Genomic DNA, 17092 nt, shown 5'->3' on the forward strand with positions numbered 1-17092 from the left:
TAATACAATAACCGAACATGCAGCAATAAAGCCAATTTGTTTATACTGTAGTATTTTCGAGACAAAATTGATATCGTGTAGGAAAGCTTAGTATCAGTTGTGATAATAAATTGACTCGTATTGTCTATCCAGGACTGCGTGGCTCCTGTTTGCAAGGTGTGACTGTAAGGACCACTTGGTTAGTTGGATATGAGGCAGTTTGAACCAACAAAATGGTCAGAGTTTATACAGTTTAGTAAACTATTTAAAATTAAAAAGCAATATTATATATCGACCCATCATGTGTTGTAAACACGTACATGTAATTATCTTTGTGTGTGGAAAATAAAAATTAATGTTACCAACAACAAATGGCCATTTTGTTTAAAGTGTGTTAATATATAAAATAAGACTATTACATGCATATCAGGAGGAAATTATTGAAGCCATACATGTTTATACATTAATAATGCTTGAACTTCAGGATGCACAACACATTTGTATCTGTGATCACAAAAGTGATGCAGATATATGTACAATTTACAGCACCGAGCATCTATCATTATCACAATGGTGATAATGTTTTCAAAAAATGTTCAAAAAGGGAGCGGGATATGGACTAGTTATTAAAGGCACTTGTCTTTCAGCCGCAACGACAGCGTTCAAGTTCAATCCCAGCCTTTGGCATGGTAATTTAAGATTCCTTCGGTCTTAGTATTAATTCACCGGTTTGGTGGCCTAATCACCAGATCGTCTGCCTTGAAGTGGAGAGCTCCAGGATCAAACTGGATCTGTCATACCAAAGACTTTTTTTTTTTTTAAAATGGTACTTGTTGCTACCACACTTGACGCACAGCCTTGAGAGGTTAGAACAAGGAAACAGGACTGGTTGGCCAGGCGTCAGGAAAATGTGACTAGGTGGAGTGTCATGTCTGATGTCTTCAGCATGATACATTAGTGGCAGCAGCATTTTAGTGGCATGAACTCGCCCTGCCACAAGAAAACAGTATATATACACACGCCTAATGACCCTTTGTCCTCATTTGACTGACAAATTGTCAAAGCACAACGTTAAACACCAATCGTTCATTCATTCATTCAGTGTTAACTGGGCCTTAGAGACAATAAACGGTCGAGGATGCTCATGTGGCTATTTGTGTAATCTAACATTCACTGAAAACAATATGTCTGTCACCAATGTAGTGTGCAAAAGGTCGTCAGTAACTTGCTAATAGTGGTCATGATTTTCCCAGGGCGATCTAGTTTGGTTTCATCGCTCAAACTGACAGCCATTGTGTAGGCGAAAAATTCTTGAGAATGGCGTTAAACAATAAAGTGAATGTTCACACAGGACCTGTTTAAATGTAACATGGCACCTGGCTAAACATAAAACAGGATAAACCACTTTTCTTAGTGATAGCCATTATGCGGTCTGGTGTATTTAAGTATGGGAGCCATGCCGTTTCTGAGTACCGTAATTCAAGTTCGCCGTTAAGTCTACAAGTCAACCACCTTATACTTTTGGTAGTGCCTGACTGATGTATCTGTATGTATGCTTGAGGGTTTATGTCGTAATTAACAATTTTTCAGTCATATGACGAGGAGGCGTAATTATAGGTGTGTGTACATGTATTGTGTCTTTATTATATATTGTATCCGGGTGAGTCCATGCCGGCAAAGTGCTACCGTCACTGAAGTATCATGCTCAAGACACCAGGCATGACACCCCACCAAGTCAGCAACAAGTACCATTTTTAAAGTCTTCGGTTTGACCCGATCCTGTTTTAATTCCACTGGGCCACCGAAGTGGTCTAACCTCACTGATGTCAACTCTTGAGAGGTCGCATTCAATTTTTACTGCCTTACCCACAGAGTGTAACGATGATAGTGTTAGAGTTATTTGTTTAGTTAACAGGAACTAATCCAGTGCTCGTGTGTGGGTTCTTCACTGTATAATTTGCATATACACTATATCCGATCTTTAGAACACTGCACGTCTCTGGATCCCCACCAATCCACACAACACGTGGGGAGTCGATCGGATCAATACACACAATGGAATAAATCATACAAAGATTCCATCAGTTATAGTTAGATGGACTCTCCAGTGAATGACACTCACAGTATGTACATCGTGGATGACAGCTCTTCATAGATTACTGTTGGAGGTGATTGCTATATGTATGTGTGATGGGGCGAAAAACGAAAGCTTGCGACACAGAAGAATCCCAGATCATCTTTTCATACTTTCATTGGTTAGTTTCCCGAAGTCTTTTATGTAAAGTAGTTTCTGGTACTATATTACAATGTCCTTCAGCTTTGTGGACTCCATCCCTTTTGTTATTTCTCATGTGAGTTTTGGAGTTAGGTCGATATACCTAACTGAAATTCAGGATACATACTTGTTAAAGAATTGTAGACAGTAAAGTGAACAAATACCCCAAAATTAAACAGTCTTGGTGCCACAACTATAAGCATCAGTGGAAAGATCATTGATTACTGTATCCATTATTTCTTTTTTACGTTTCCAATACTCTTTCGACTGACACCAACGTATATTGGCATAAGTATTTCATTTAAGAGGCTAAATGCCGGAGATTTAGGGTGAAAAATTCACATTCATCATTCAAATATATTTCAGGAACTTTAAAAGATGAGGTTGATATTTAGTAAAAGGTAATTATTTGGCATGTTATAAAATCAGAGCAATTATTCTATTGGGCTTGAGCCGATAAACTTTTAGTCCAAAAGCTTTCGGGATAGCCCGTTTCAAATAGTCGTAACACCAGAACTTTTGCTTGTTTGCTTGGGGGTTTAATGACATTTTCAATATTATTTCAGTCGTTTTCTGAGAAGTAGAGGTATATCAGGCCATCCTGAAGCAGATATGTTTTATAATGCTGCCTGATTATATATTCTCAACGCCCCACCCAGACGCTGTGGACAAAGTCAGAACCAATTAGTGCTTGTTCTACCACCATACCTAGGAGTGTAAGGTCCAAAACTGACTTCTTGCACAAGGCCACACTTCATTGGCTCCTACAAGTTTCAGGTCTATAAATCACAGTTTTCAATACGCTTATTTGATTTGTGCTTTGTCACTTACTCGTGACGGCGGTCTGATTTGTGAGTGGAGGAAACCAGAGTCTCCGAAGTTAACCACAGCACACAGCAGAGCCTAAGCTTTTATCCACAGGAACAATTTTATTCACCAGTACCTGACAGTAACGTAATATCTCTGGATAGAGTGATGCTTAGGTCTCATTATAGCAAAACCTGATAGTGTAGGCCAAACAATAAATGAACATGACGAAAATGATAATAGGTCTACCTTAAAGGCAATATCTTCGTGGTCTAAGTAATTTTATCTGCTAAGTTTTGTCTTGACAATAAATTGCCGAATGAAAACAGTCAACCAACAATATGTGTGACTCGTATGTTTCGCCTTTGTGGATAATGAGTAACAAGCAGTTCTTTTGAGCTTACCAGACATACCCTAAATGACCACAAATTTCATCCATGACTTCCTTGAAAAATGGTAAAAATGCACTTATGTGGACGAAACCAAGAAAAAGAGTTATTTGCACGCGCACCCGTATGTTGTTGGTATAAAGCTGAACTGGAAAATATTTTACAACAAAATGTAAATAATTCTCTATTAGATACGAACATATGGGTTTACTGATAACGCGCCTTATAAAAGTAAGTATTGTGAATTGCTACACTGAAATGTCATGCCTATACATCTGGAAGTCCGTATTCATTAACGTCCTATCGACTTTCAAATGTGGCTCAAGAGGAATTTACAAGAATATCAAAATTTGCATATGTGAGTGACGCTATATAAAGAGCCATTGAGGTTACTATAGAACTCACCCCACAGGCATATATTTTTGCCATCTTTTTTTTAATTCACATTATGATTCTCTGTTTTCTTATATTTCTTCTCCTTTATATGATGAAATCAAAATTCAAATTGTAAATGCCTTAAATTTTACACAAGGTGAAAAGGCGACTATATCCGGGACATACACCTAACGCGTATGTGCCGGTCTCTGTGCTCGCTTTACATTATCGCCAGCAATTGGCCTTTGGCTTCGACTAACCACTGCTGTCCTTGCACCTAACTAGCCAGAATTCATCTATAAAATTGTTTCATATGTTGGTTAGAATCACATTGTGTGTATTTTAGATAAAGAGAATACATGTGTGTGAAGTATTATTATAGAAACAAGGGTGGAGACGGTTTTTGTGAAATCACTTCCTGTCCTACCTCCGTGACCCAATGATCAGGGCGCTGTTGAAGACAACAGTGGGAGTGATGTAAAGCTAGCGTTGAGAGTGGCACATGCGCTGTAAGGAGTATGTAGCCAGGCGCTCTCTCGTGTGGGACCGGTTAACAGAATACATCATTGTTCTTTCAAACACAAGTTTGTCCTCGATCCATATGTTCCATATAATCCCCAGTATGGCATCAATATGGAAGCAGAATGTCGTGCAAATCTCGCTCTGTCGTCTGAATCTCGTATTGTTGACTGGATGTCGCATACTCGTTCAATTCCCGCGTCCTCGATCAATTCTCGACCAAATGTCGACCTAATCTCGCGATCTGCAGTGACCTAATCTCGACTTAATCTCGTCAGAATGTCACCTGTTTTCTTAATCTCGTCTGAATGTTGCGGTCTCTGTGAAATGAGTAACATTGTGGTGAAACTTTATCAGAAAGGGCGACAGATTCAGACGACATTCAGTCGAGAACGCGACATTTTAACAGTCTCACTCTGTCGCCCGAATTGCGGGCAATTCAGTACTAAATCTCGCTCTGTCGTTTGAATGGCGCTTGAATCTCGACTAAATCTCGCGTTGTCGCCTGATTCTCGCATTGTCGACCAAATGTCGCCTTCTGGTAAACTCTTTCTGATGCATTGTGGGAGGTAATGACATGTCTGTTGCGATGGATGCGGTGCCGGTGCCCTAATCTCTGTTCACTCTGGGTATGTTAATTCACTGCAGAAAGGTGGCATGACATATGACTAATTAACATAAGAAAAGTAAACAGAGATCGGGATATCGGCACCAAATCCTTCGCAACAGCCATGTCATTACCTCCCACAATGCATCAGAGAGAGCTTACCGGAAGGCGAGAATTGGTCGACAGTGCAAGATTCAGTCCACAACGCGAGATTCAGACGACATTCAGTCGACAACGCCAGATTTAGTCGAGATTCGATCGCCATTCGAACGACAGAGCAAGATTCTATTAAAATGTCGCGTTCTCGGCTGAATGTCGCCTGAATCTCGTCGGAATGTCGTGTTGTCGACCAAATCTCGTCCAAATATCGCTTTGTCGACCGAATGTCGCCATTCTTGAATAATTATGTTTGACCATAATGTTACTCATTTTACAGAGACCGCAACATTCAGACGAGATTAGGAAAACAGGCGACATCCTGACGAGATTAAGTCGAAACTTGGTCGAGAATTGAACGAGGACGCGGGAATTGAACGAGGATGCGAGATTCAGTCAACAACACGAGATTCAGACGAGGGAGCAAGATTTGCACGACATTCTCGAGTTTCGTTGGGGTTTCGTTGCAGGCTCGTCAGAATGTCGCGTTGGCGCTCTTATCTCGACTGTATCTCGACTAAATTTCGCATTGTCGTTGAAATGTCGCTGTTACTGGTTTGGGGCAAAACCGGGAGAGACAGCTTGGCCGCATCCTGCTTCCATACATCATGCATGTCCAGGACGCCTGTCTCGACTTTGGCGGGGGCTCAACCCTGAACATTTACTGCATATGTCAGTTATTTTTAGCTTTTCTGGCGATGCTCTTCTGTTTGTCTGGGTTTTAGGTAACATTATTCTCATGTCGAAAGCAATATTTGCTTCCTGTTTCTAACCACGATATTGTTGAAATACTGCGGGTATGACGTTAAACTAATCAATCATTCATTCATTGTCTGTGGTGTTCTAGCCCGCCGACTTGAACTGAGCTCGCATAAAAGCCAGATCAGAGTCGTATAATGCCATCCATGCTGAAGACATGTAAAACACCTGTTTCTTCAGAATTTGCAAACGCAGACGAAACATGATAACCTAAATGGAGAAAAACCAGTTTTCCTAACTTTTCTTAAAAGATTCTAAACCATGCATTGTCTGGGTTTCTGCTAATGGTCATACTGAAAATCTAGAACCATGTACCTCTCAGACATGAGCTTTTATTCTTCAGTTCCTTACCTCTCCTTTATACCAGGCTAAATTAAATACAGGTATATCCTCGAGTGTGTTTAATGATGAAATTCCGGCCTGAGTCTATGATGATCTTTAGGTACAACGAGGCCCCGGCTGACTGTATACCAGATCTACATTGCGCTCCGATATATGACGCGAGGAATCCATTGGCATCAAACATTTCCCATGATCAAGCCTATGATCATGGCTCTTTCATGGGCGTGTCACTGGCCAATGGTAATTTGTTGTCTGCAGATTTCTACAGAAATGTCTCCAGCGGGTTCGATAACATCTTAATATTATGTATACCTGAAGATTGTATATGCCGAATGTTATATAGATGATGAATATACCGGTAACATTTGATCGGCATAATCAGGTTACATAGTCCTACTAAATAAAACCATATTTATTTTAAATTTGTTTCTTCATTTATTTCTTTATTTTTTTATTTTAACGATGTATACTTAAAAATCACTTATATAACGGCGGTCAGCGGTATATGGGTGAAGGGCACCGGAGTGATAGGGGTACAGTATTGATGTTGACAAGTTGCTGACAAACCTTTCCAAATGTGATGTACAGCTGCATGTGCGAGCTATATTGACGGAAGCTTAAGTGTTTCTTAACGAACCTAACAGTGCACAAACAGCGCAGCATCAACACCGTTGAGTGAGGGACCCAATGCAGCTTCCGATGCCTGTTGATTTGGGATCGATAATGCAGGATTACAGAGACATAATGGCTATCTTTAATACATTGTTAAACTGTAGTATATATCCGTTATATCATATTCTGTTGGCCATGCAGTCTAATAAGACTCTATCAGCCAGGATTAATGACCATGCAGCGCGTCGAATACGCGCCTCGAGATACGGCTGTATTTAGATGGCTATGTGTAATTACAGTTGGCCGGGTTCATAAGGAGGACACAAAACTTTACAGCATTTTCCAGTATTAGCAGATCTTTAATCGATCACATGTGATATAAATTTTATGGCCAAATAATACAGTTATATAGAATTCATCGTAAGGTATGTGTAATTTGGAATACGGTATTACGGAAAAATACAGAAAAACGCAGGCCTAAGTAAGGTGAGGTGAGTTAATAAACTCAGCGACGACTTGATGAAAACTGGCATCTGGTCACAGGATACGGTAAAATATATAGTGGGAGGCACGTTCTGGCAAATGTCAGGCCAAAATGCAGCAAAGATCACAGAAGGTCTTGGAAGACTAGTTGATCATCCTTTAATTACGCTAGATACAAGACTTATATCAATAAATGTAAATGTGATCTCATAAAGAGGATCGGATATGCCCACCCATTCTACCAATAATACCCCCACACGTATCCAACTAATACATTTGAAATACGATCCAATGCCTGGTCACAGCTAATGGTGAAATATGACCCATTAAGCGGTTATAGACAACGGTGAGACATGATCCAATGCTGGACGGTGTGTTTGCAACTCGCCTCCTTAGCATTTCGTCTTCCTCTTTTAAAGGTCTCAGTTGGTTAGCGCGCTAGCGCAGCGTAATGACCCAGGAGCCTCTCACCAATGCGGTCGCTGTGAGTTCAAGTCCATCCCATGTTGGCTTTCTCTACGGCTGTAGGTGGGAAGGTCTTCCTACAACCTGCGGATAGTCGTAGGTTTCCCCGGGCTCTGCCCGGTTTCCTCCCACCATAATGCTGGCCGCCCTCGTACAAGTGAAATATTCTTAAGTACGGCGTAAGACACCAATCAAAATAAATAAAATAAATCAATCTTTCTAGGTGGGCGTGGTGGTACAAACATGTTGCCGCACCAAGTATCAGGATTTTGTCACGATCATCATTTTCTGCCGAGTTTAGGAGAGGAGGGTGGGGGTGGGAAACATATGTTCTAGCCCCTCCACTTTTTGACCCAACCATATAAAAAATGCTTTCTTCACTGTTTTCAATCCGATGTTTAAACATCTCTTGTTTGTAATTTTGCTGCTCAGATATTCAAATCTCAGCGAAAGCGATAATGCCGTTACTGAAAATTGGTATCTGAAATTTTGTAATTTGCAAAATCGGCCAATGTAACTCAGCATTCAAACAGAACGAAAACATGCATATCTATATTAATTTCAGGGAACGGCCGCTTATCCGCCAGCCGCCATCAAAAAGCAGTGCAGTATTGCCATGTTTTATGGCATATCTTCAGTAAGACGATACTACTTACCTAGCTAATGTTTTATGAAGCCACGCCTGCATGTTTTCTGTCACAAAGGACGTTAGAATATCGAGTTTACCTAGGTTTTTATCATAATGCTGGATAGGAATTCCCTTTTGCGAATTTCCGTAGCTCCATGTTCAGATGAGCTCCATATTAGCACACGAATTTTCAAAAATGTTCATGTTAAAGGAGAAGAAAATTTAAATATCAATCAAATAACGCTGAAAAGAGTACGCATTTCCTCGCAGGTGCATGCCATAAAAAACATTCTAATATTGTTATGTATGACTATTTAACGTTTTCATGTACTGTTAGTCTGCGGACCTTTGTGTTGTATGTTATAAGCATAACAGGCCCTGTTATATATGTACAGTGCGGACCTGGCCGAAAGCACCTCGTTCAATGCTCTGTTTATTTAACTGGATGTTCATTGGCTGTTAATTCTGTGTCTAAGAATAGTTGAATCCACCTGGACCGTATATAAGCCGTGTTTTCCGTGCAGAGTGGAGGTATTTTTGCTGCATCCACTGGGAGCCAGGAGAGTGTGAGACGCTCTCGTATCGAGTCCATTATTTTGATATGAGCTGGTGATGCCAGTTTCATTTGGGAGGACAGTTTTTTATGCCGGCACCGTTTGTGTACCACAGTAGTACTGATGTCTGGTTTATGTGAATTTCTGCGGAAGTCACGTTTATTGGTGTTCGGATCTTTATTATGGTTATACAGTGTGGACTGTGTAATTTGTTTAACACGCTGACCTCACCTGACCGACAAGGTCGTCAAGGACTCTAAACTGAAGTTTTCAGTTTTGCAAAGGACGTTCGTTCTGCCACAAGGTGACATTACTCTACGTCTCTGAACGGCTCGTTTGTGAGCTTCTGCGGGAGCTGTGACTGATCTGAAGTGGATTATACCTCCATGCCTGTATTTACCCTGTGTTGTGCTCTGCGGGTGTGACGTCATTCAAAGGCTTGACTGTTCCAGTTCTGTGTAACCTGTGTACTGTGTTCGTGTTCGCTAACCTGGCGAAGTACCTATCTAGGACAATTTGTGACTTGTGTGAATTGTGTGTTTATCCCATGGTCTTTACGTTGGATTTCCTGGAATACATTCCTTGGGATGCAAAGGTGAACTGGAAACTTGTAAAGACCGGTAATACTGATGTGTATGTTGTTGTTGTAGTTGTTGTTGTTTAACTGTCTGTAAAACTGTACGTCTCATTTTAAATATATAAAGCATTGTTAACATTGTAATATTGAGTCACTGAGTCTGTTTTCTGTTGCCGTTTTCAATACCGTAACAATATGTACCTCAAGTTGATAAATTATAAATTAAGTCCGTTCCAACATTCGCTGTGGGCTCCTCCATTTTGCTTAAGAACCAGTCCTGAAGTCTTCTGTGTTAGGAGGAGAATTGCTGTCGGAAACCGCCGAAGTGCAGTTCGTACATTTCCGGTAGAACTCTTCTTCCCAGAAGGTAGGCGAACAGTACAGTTCGTTTTCCGCTTGACGATCGGGAAACCGGAATGTTGGACGTAGGTGGACACAGACCCCCATTACAACTTGCGTTTTTCGGTAGGGACGATTGTAGTTCTGTGAATTTTAGGGTATAAAGTCTTTTTTAGCTCCCAGGCGTCCATTTTTGGTGCACAGGTGCATGCTTGGTATTAAAATGCTGGAAACTGTCTAAACTTTGAGGAGGTATGAGCTTTATTGATGAAAGTTTGAAACTCTGGGCGAGAGGACACAAGGTGTGAGGTAGTGATGAGGCTGCGAGTGACGTCCCCTTGGCGTTGCTAGGCACGCCTCCCAGCTGCCGGCATGGAAAGGTCCAGATTTTGACGGTCAACCTATGTCAAGATTTTTATGGCTTCTTTCTCACAGGCTGGGCCAGGTATGCACCAAAGCTTATTGGCCACGGAATGTTTGGGACTGAGCTACAGTGCTAGACGTTAACATTGTCGCTTATGGAAAATTAATGGGGGTCCGAGGCCAGGTTCCGAGTTTACACGAACAAGCCGGCAGTTTTAATGACCCGCATTGGCTGAGAAGCAACACACGCCCAGCATATATTAAAGGGTGTTAAAAATGAAGGACGCGATGGACTCAGCGATTTATGCCAGCTCTGGCGAGGAAAAATCGCAAAATTATGTAGCAGGCACCACCAGATAGAAAAAAAATGTACTCATTTAGTGTCTATAGTGTCATGTTTTTAAGTTTTCTTCTCCTTTAAAAGGCTCCGTTATGGAAGCCCAATGAGGACAACTCTCTCCGCGGCCTGCGGTACGAGGTCGGTGCAAATCGCGCGCGAATGGTACCGGGCGCGGCACGCATCCCGCGGGGCGAGGAGACGTGGTGACGAGGGCACGAGGACGGAACCACGACTCGCGGGGCGCGACACGAGGGAACTCGTCCCCTCGCCCTGCTGGTCGTGGGCCGCGGTGCGAGAACGGTGCCATTCGCGCGAGATCTGCACCGTCCTCATGCCGCGGAGCGAGATCCATTTCTAACTGTCCACTTCATCAATTTCATCTTAAGACAAATGTGTCCAGATTTCAACTTCCTGCATCAAAAACTATGCATTCTGGACAAGTTCTGTGGAATCTGCCTCTGATGTGTTCGAATTAGGCCTAATTAACTTCTATATACATATAAATCTGGGCTTAATCAGCTCTATAATAAGGCCTATACATCAGACTTACTACAAAGTGCCTTAGACCTACTTTGTGCATTAATGTTAAAGCTGAAGTTAAAGGTGATTACACAAAAGTTTCAGTAGGATTTTTATTCCACTTTTATTAACTTTGTATGGACAAGCATGAAGCTCCTCATATCGCCACATACACGAATATATACATTTTCGCAGAAACATGGACATATAAAATAACTGGTTGAAAGTTAACGGCCGGTGTTAAATCATGGAAGGTTTACTGTATACATATAGGCCTACATGTATATATGTACATTCATATACAAGCATGCGTATTCTTGAGTACATCGTAAAACACCAATCAGATAAATAAATAAACAAGCATGCGCGAGGTATTCATAAAAAGTAAGAAATTTGGTGATATTTATATGTCTAACAAATATAAATGAACTATCGAGAAATTATCCTATTTCATCACTGTGACAAGCGGAGAAAAAACAATCCAAGACATGCATGTACTTAAAATCAGATATTTTGAAAGCCGTAAGCAGAGACGTTGATGAATGTTATAACCCTAATAGAGACACTGATATAAAACACACGGCGGGCTGTACGTATCCATGTACATGTAGGTCTATATTATATATATACATGCATATGTAATACTGCGTGCAGCCAACGTATGTCAGATCTGAATACCGATATCGTAATGTTTGGTGACCTTCATCCCAAATATAGCCAATTTGGAACGGGAGGGGCATATCCGCCGCCTTATATACGACGACGTGTGATACAATGTGTCATGTGTGAACGAATATGTTTGTATCTCCAGAGATAGGTCTACACTAGACTTATAAGCTGCCTGGTAGGTTCATCTGTGTAGGGGACGGGTTGTTGATTGAGGTGCATGCATTATTACATCTCCAGTGGAACTGTGATAAAAAAAGAAAGCAAGAAATCACCACCACAATTATATACGCGCCACCCCATGCATGACGTCTGTTGCACGCCCGAATCCAACCATCACCACAGCATGGAGGTTAATTCGGCCGCGGTTTCCAATTAAGGCGATGAATTTATACCACCTCTGGTCCTGGAACGAAGTAATGTAGAAGTGTTGCATGTAGTCTGCTAAATAAATGTCTGTATCTATGTAAATGTATTTTTGTACATTCCAAAGATACACTAAAGTACATCTAAATTTGTTCCCACACATGTTGCTTTACTCATACACGATCCAGTAGACCCACTGATAAGTTTCACGTACTACAAAAGTAGTGTAGGCCTAACTCCGAAAAACGAAAGCTTCATTACGACTCGAAAAACCTTCGTTTTATTTTTTTTTTGAGTTACACAATACACTATAGGCCTACAACTTACACACAGTCCTGCTCTCCAAGTTTTCCGCCACATTTCATACACTGCCGACATATACAGACTAAAAGAAAGTCTCTATAATGACGAACAGAAACGCTCTAATTTATCAGTACAAATTCCAAAGTGTGGTTGTAACAACCTTCCACAGAAATGGGATCTGCGTGTTTAGGGGACTTAATCAAGAGGGGAAAAGTAGACTATCCCGCGAGAGCTATTTGCAGAGGCCACAAGCCATGCAGGCCAACATGTGCAGCATCCAGGCTGTCATCTCACATTACACAGCGTAAATATTGATGTGTGTACATAATGTATGGATTACACACGTGTGCACGAAACAGTTAACCAACTACATATTATTATATTTAATAAAACATATGCAGTTGTGATGCACAGACAAGCTGACAAGAGTCGTACAATGGCTACTTATACATCTGAAGAGAATATCAAATGCATAGGACGAACAAACAAACGATGAAGGATGAATCAAAGTCTATTGTGTATACACAAGGCTTGTACATTTCACCATATGAACCTTCAAGATGTGCGTCAAATGGAAACAGTGACTGGCCAGAAAGCCTATAGAATTGTACCAGTATGTGTAATGTTCGTACTAGAATATTATACACGGTTTTGCGCATGCATTGTAGCTCTGATGCAGTATATACACAAGCGCTTCCAGTAATATATATTTCTGCAGGGATAGTAAAGCAATATTTGCTGCACTGACACAGTCATCAGGGGGTGTATATTCAGATGGTGCTGCTCGGATATATACAAACGTGGATTAATACAAGCATGCCATCCAAATTTGTGTGAAACGTCTATATATACATGTATCCCCAGGTGAATGCTGTTAGTGCTGATGTATCAGACAGTTGACATTTCCCGTTATCTCTGTCTACCATAATAACGCTTTCTAAACATCCCGGCCTAAAGTTGAAATCACAACCTGCTATTTTGTTCCTATATACAGCCGGTGTTCTTCTCGCATACTACATGAAAATAACATGATGTGTAGATACATATACCAGTGACTACTGACGTGTTCTTCTGCACGCGTGTTACATGATTTACGTTAATCTTCATGAACCGTCTTTGTTTTTCTATAAGACTTGTTGTTTCGCAAATGAGCTGGACTGAAGAGAAACGATGCTGTGCGATTCCCACATTAGATGGATTTGACAGCAAGGCTACCAAATAACTCGCCTGTAGGAGACACATGAATGCAAAACTTCAGCTCAATACATTAAGCACTGAATTTGGTAATTTACGGTAATTAATTTACATACAGAGCATCAGCGATGTAGACCTAATATCGTACTTGTGTCATTGTGCTTTGTACATGCATGTAAAACTTCTGGTCAAGACATACTGCAATTTTAGCTGAGATACCACCCCTAACATTTTGTTTAATTTTGATTCTAATACACAGTACGCTAAGTCAGGAATTTGGTCATTTACAGTATTTAATATGCACACACCGTATCAACGATGGATTACCCCCTTGTGTTGTTGTGCTCTACATGTGTGCAAACCCTGGGCTTAATAAATGCAGTACTGTTTGAGATATCCCCCCAAACATTTTGTTTCAGACTGATTCTAACTTAAACTTAACCGGAACTTTAAGTTGTCCTTTCAAGAGTAGTGACATGTAGCTCCGATTTTGAAGGAGACAATTTCAATTTGGATTAAATATTTTTCAGTAAAAGTTTATACCCGGCTATAGTCCGGGTATTTCTTCTTATCAAACTTTGTATTTACACCGGTTGATTCAGTGCATCTCCTGACAAGGGTATAATAACGCATCTTTTACAGGTGAACGACAAGCAATTCGGCATCATTTAACATCTTTTAATACATTATATCACTGACTTGGGTGAAGGTGAGTCGGACGTGGGAATAATTTTTAAAGTTCAGTTTAATAAAGTCAATTAAATCAAAGAAGTGGGCGTAATTAACATGCATGTTTAAAGCCTTTCTACAAACATGAATGAGTAAGCTTGTGCCCGTCAAAGCTTGTGATTGTGAATGAACTGGTTGTTTTAATTTTATTGATAGTAGAGTTTTGTTTTTAATATCAACGCAGTTTTTAAAACCCTTGGGTACACAATCATTTACCATAAGAGATCATATTTTGGTTCCTGACTTTAAGACACTTACAAAATATGATTGACTCACTGACTGATCGGCGTTAAACGTAGTCCATAAGATTCTGGTTTATAGATGTAGGAAAATCCTGACGACCTTTGTACAAAATATGACAGCAGGTATACAGCATCACTTGCAGCTTTTTACTGTAATTTCAAGAACAGAATAGTTTTTTTATATATAACATGTCCATTCTCAGCATAGTGCGTTCTGTAAAGGGTATATCGACAGCAATGACAGTATGAATGCAGTCCACCAATGGACGGACACCTGCTTAGACCCCACACGCAGTTTTATGGATGGAAGAAACCGGAGTGTCTGGGGTAAACCAATTATACCTTTATTTATTTGATTAGTGTTTTATGTTGTGTTCAAGAATATTTCACTTTTATGATGGCTGCCAGCATTATGGTAGGAGGAAACAAGAGAAAGCCAAGAGGAAATAGCCCGGAGGAAATCCGCAGGTTGCTGCAGACCTTCTCACATACCTTTCTCAAGGTATATACTACTGAACTTTCCCATGTGTTTCACATATTCGCAGCCTCCCCATGGGCACTGTTCACTGCTTACTGTCATCGCCAAGGCCTCTACTAACAATGAGAGTGAGGAATGTGGCAATCACTGACCAATGACTCCCGCCTCTTGTGCCTTGCAGTTAGGACGCGCACCTTACTTACTGACCCACTTCCAAGACAAGACCAAGCGATAAAACAACACTTCCATAGAAATATGTGATTTATTTGTAACCTACAGACTGGATTTACACAAATTCTCAACAGATACATTTACATTAAACCATAGAACAATTTACACACTGTGACCTATACCAGGCCCCAAGATCTTAAGCTGTCTTAGGTGTGAGTCAGACTCGGTTTTAACATAACATTTTTCTCTGCATTAAAATTTTGAGTATACATACAATTTTAATACTAAGAGATATCGTAGACTTTCATAACAAAGTTGACAATTAGCATTTAAGCTTAAATCTAACTTCATAAGACAAAGTCTGACTTAAGTCTAAGACAGCTTTGAGAAAATGTGGCCAGGTGTAACATCTGACAACTGATGTATACCACAGCTACTGGGGTCTGACGGTACTGAATGTTAAATCTCTAATGCAACAGAGGAAACATGATGATGACATCAATGTACATGTACTCTATCAATGACAAAGATGTAGCAAAACATAAACCTATATACCTAACGTGTCAAGTACACACACACACACACACACACACACACACACACACACATATATATATATATATATATATATATATATATATATATATATATCTGTGTGTGTGTGTATTCTATACAAAAGTTTAAAACTAGTAAAGCATGGTAATGCTATTAAAAAGCTTTGTTGACCCTAACTGCATTCTTGCTGCACACAGAAATAAGCTATTACATATAGTAATACCCTCTCCGTTATACTGTCCGCACTGCCATCAACGTGATGTAATAACGTTGAGACAATCAGCTAAAAGACCTTCCCTATTACTGGCAACACTGCTAATGGCCTTTGATAATGACGCAGGGACAGTTGTCAGAGACACCTTCTCCATTAGGCCTACTGTCTGCAATGCTGACAACCTATAGTAAAGACGCATATATATAATTAACTATAAGACAGACACACCTTCTCCATTACTGCCCACAATGATGAAAAACCTGTAATAAAGACGCCGGTATAATTAGCTATAAGACAGACACCCTCTCCATTACTGTCCACACCGCTGACGACCTATGATAATGACAAACAGACAATTGTCAGAGACACCTTCTACACTACCGTCCACAGCGCTGACAACCTGTAGTAAAGAAGCTGATATAATTAGCTTCAAGACGGGAACACCTTCCCCATTACTGTTCACACCCCCAATGACCTCTGATAATGACGCAGAGACAGTTGTCAGAGACACCTTCTCCATTACTGTTCGCAATGCTGACAACCTATAGTAAAGACGTAGATGTAATTAGCTATAAGACAGAGACACCTTCTCCATTTCTGTCCGCACTGCTGGCGAGGTGTGATAATGATGCAGAGAAAGTTAGCTATAAGACACAGACACCTTCTCCATTTCTGTCCGCACTGCTGGCGAGGTGTGATAATGATGCAGAGAAAGTTAGCTATAAGACAGAGACACCTTCTCCATTTCTGTCCGCACTGCTGGCGAGGTGTGATAATGATGCAGAGAAAGTTAGCTATAAGACAGAGGCACCTTATCCACTGCTGTCTGTACCACCCGCAACGTGTTGTAATGACGCAGATAACTGCCTAATACTGTCTCTATCACTACATTACTACACTAGCGGCGATATTTGGTCCTGTCACCAGGACACACTAAGAAAGAGCAACGAGGGCTGATGTGCTACCGGTACGTCACTGAGGACAACCACAACCATGCTGTCGACGAGCGTATTTGAAATATTGCAAAGTCTATATAAAACTGAATCTTAATTAAAATTTTCTTCATTTTCGCATGCTATAATATGA

Source organism: Liolophura sinensis, chromosome 6 (genome assembly GCF_032854445.1).
Source record: "Liolophura sinensis isolate JHLJ2023 chromosome 6, CUHK_Ljap_v2, whole genome shotgun sequence".
NCBI lineage: Eukaryota > Metazoa > Mollusca > Polyplacophora > Chitonida > Chitonidae > Liolophura > Liolophura sinensis.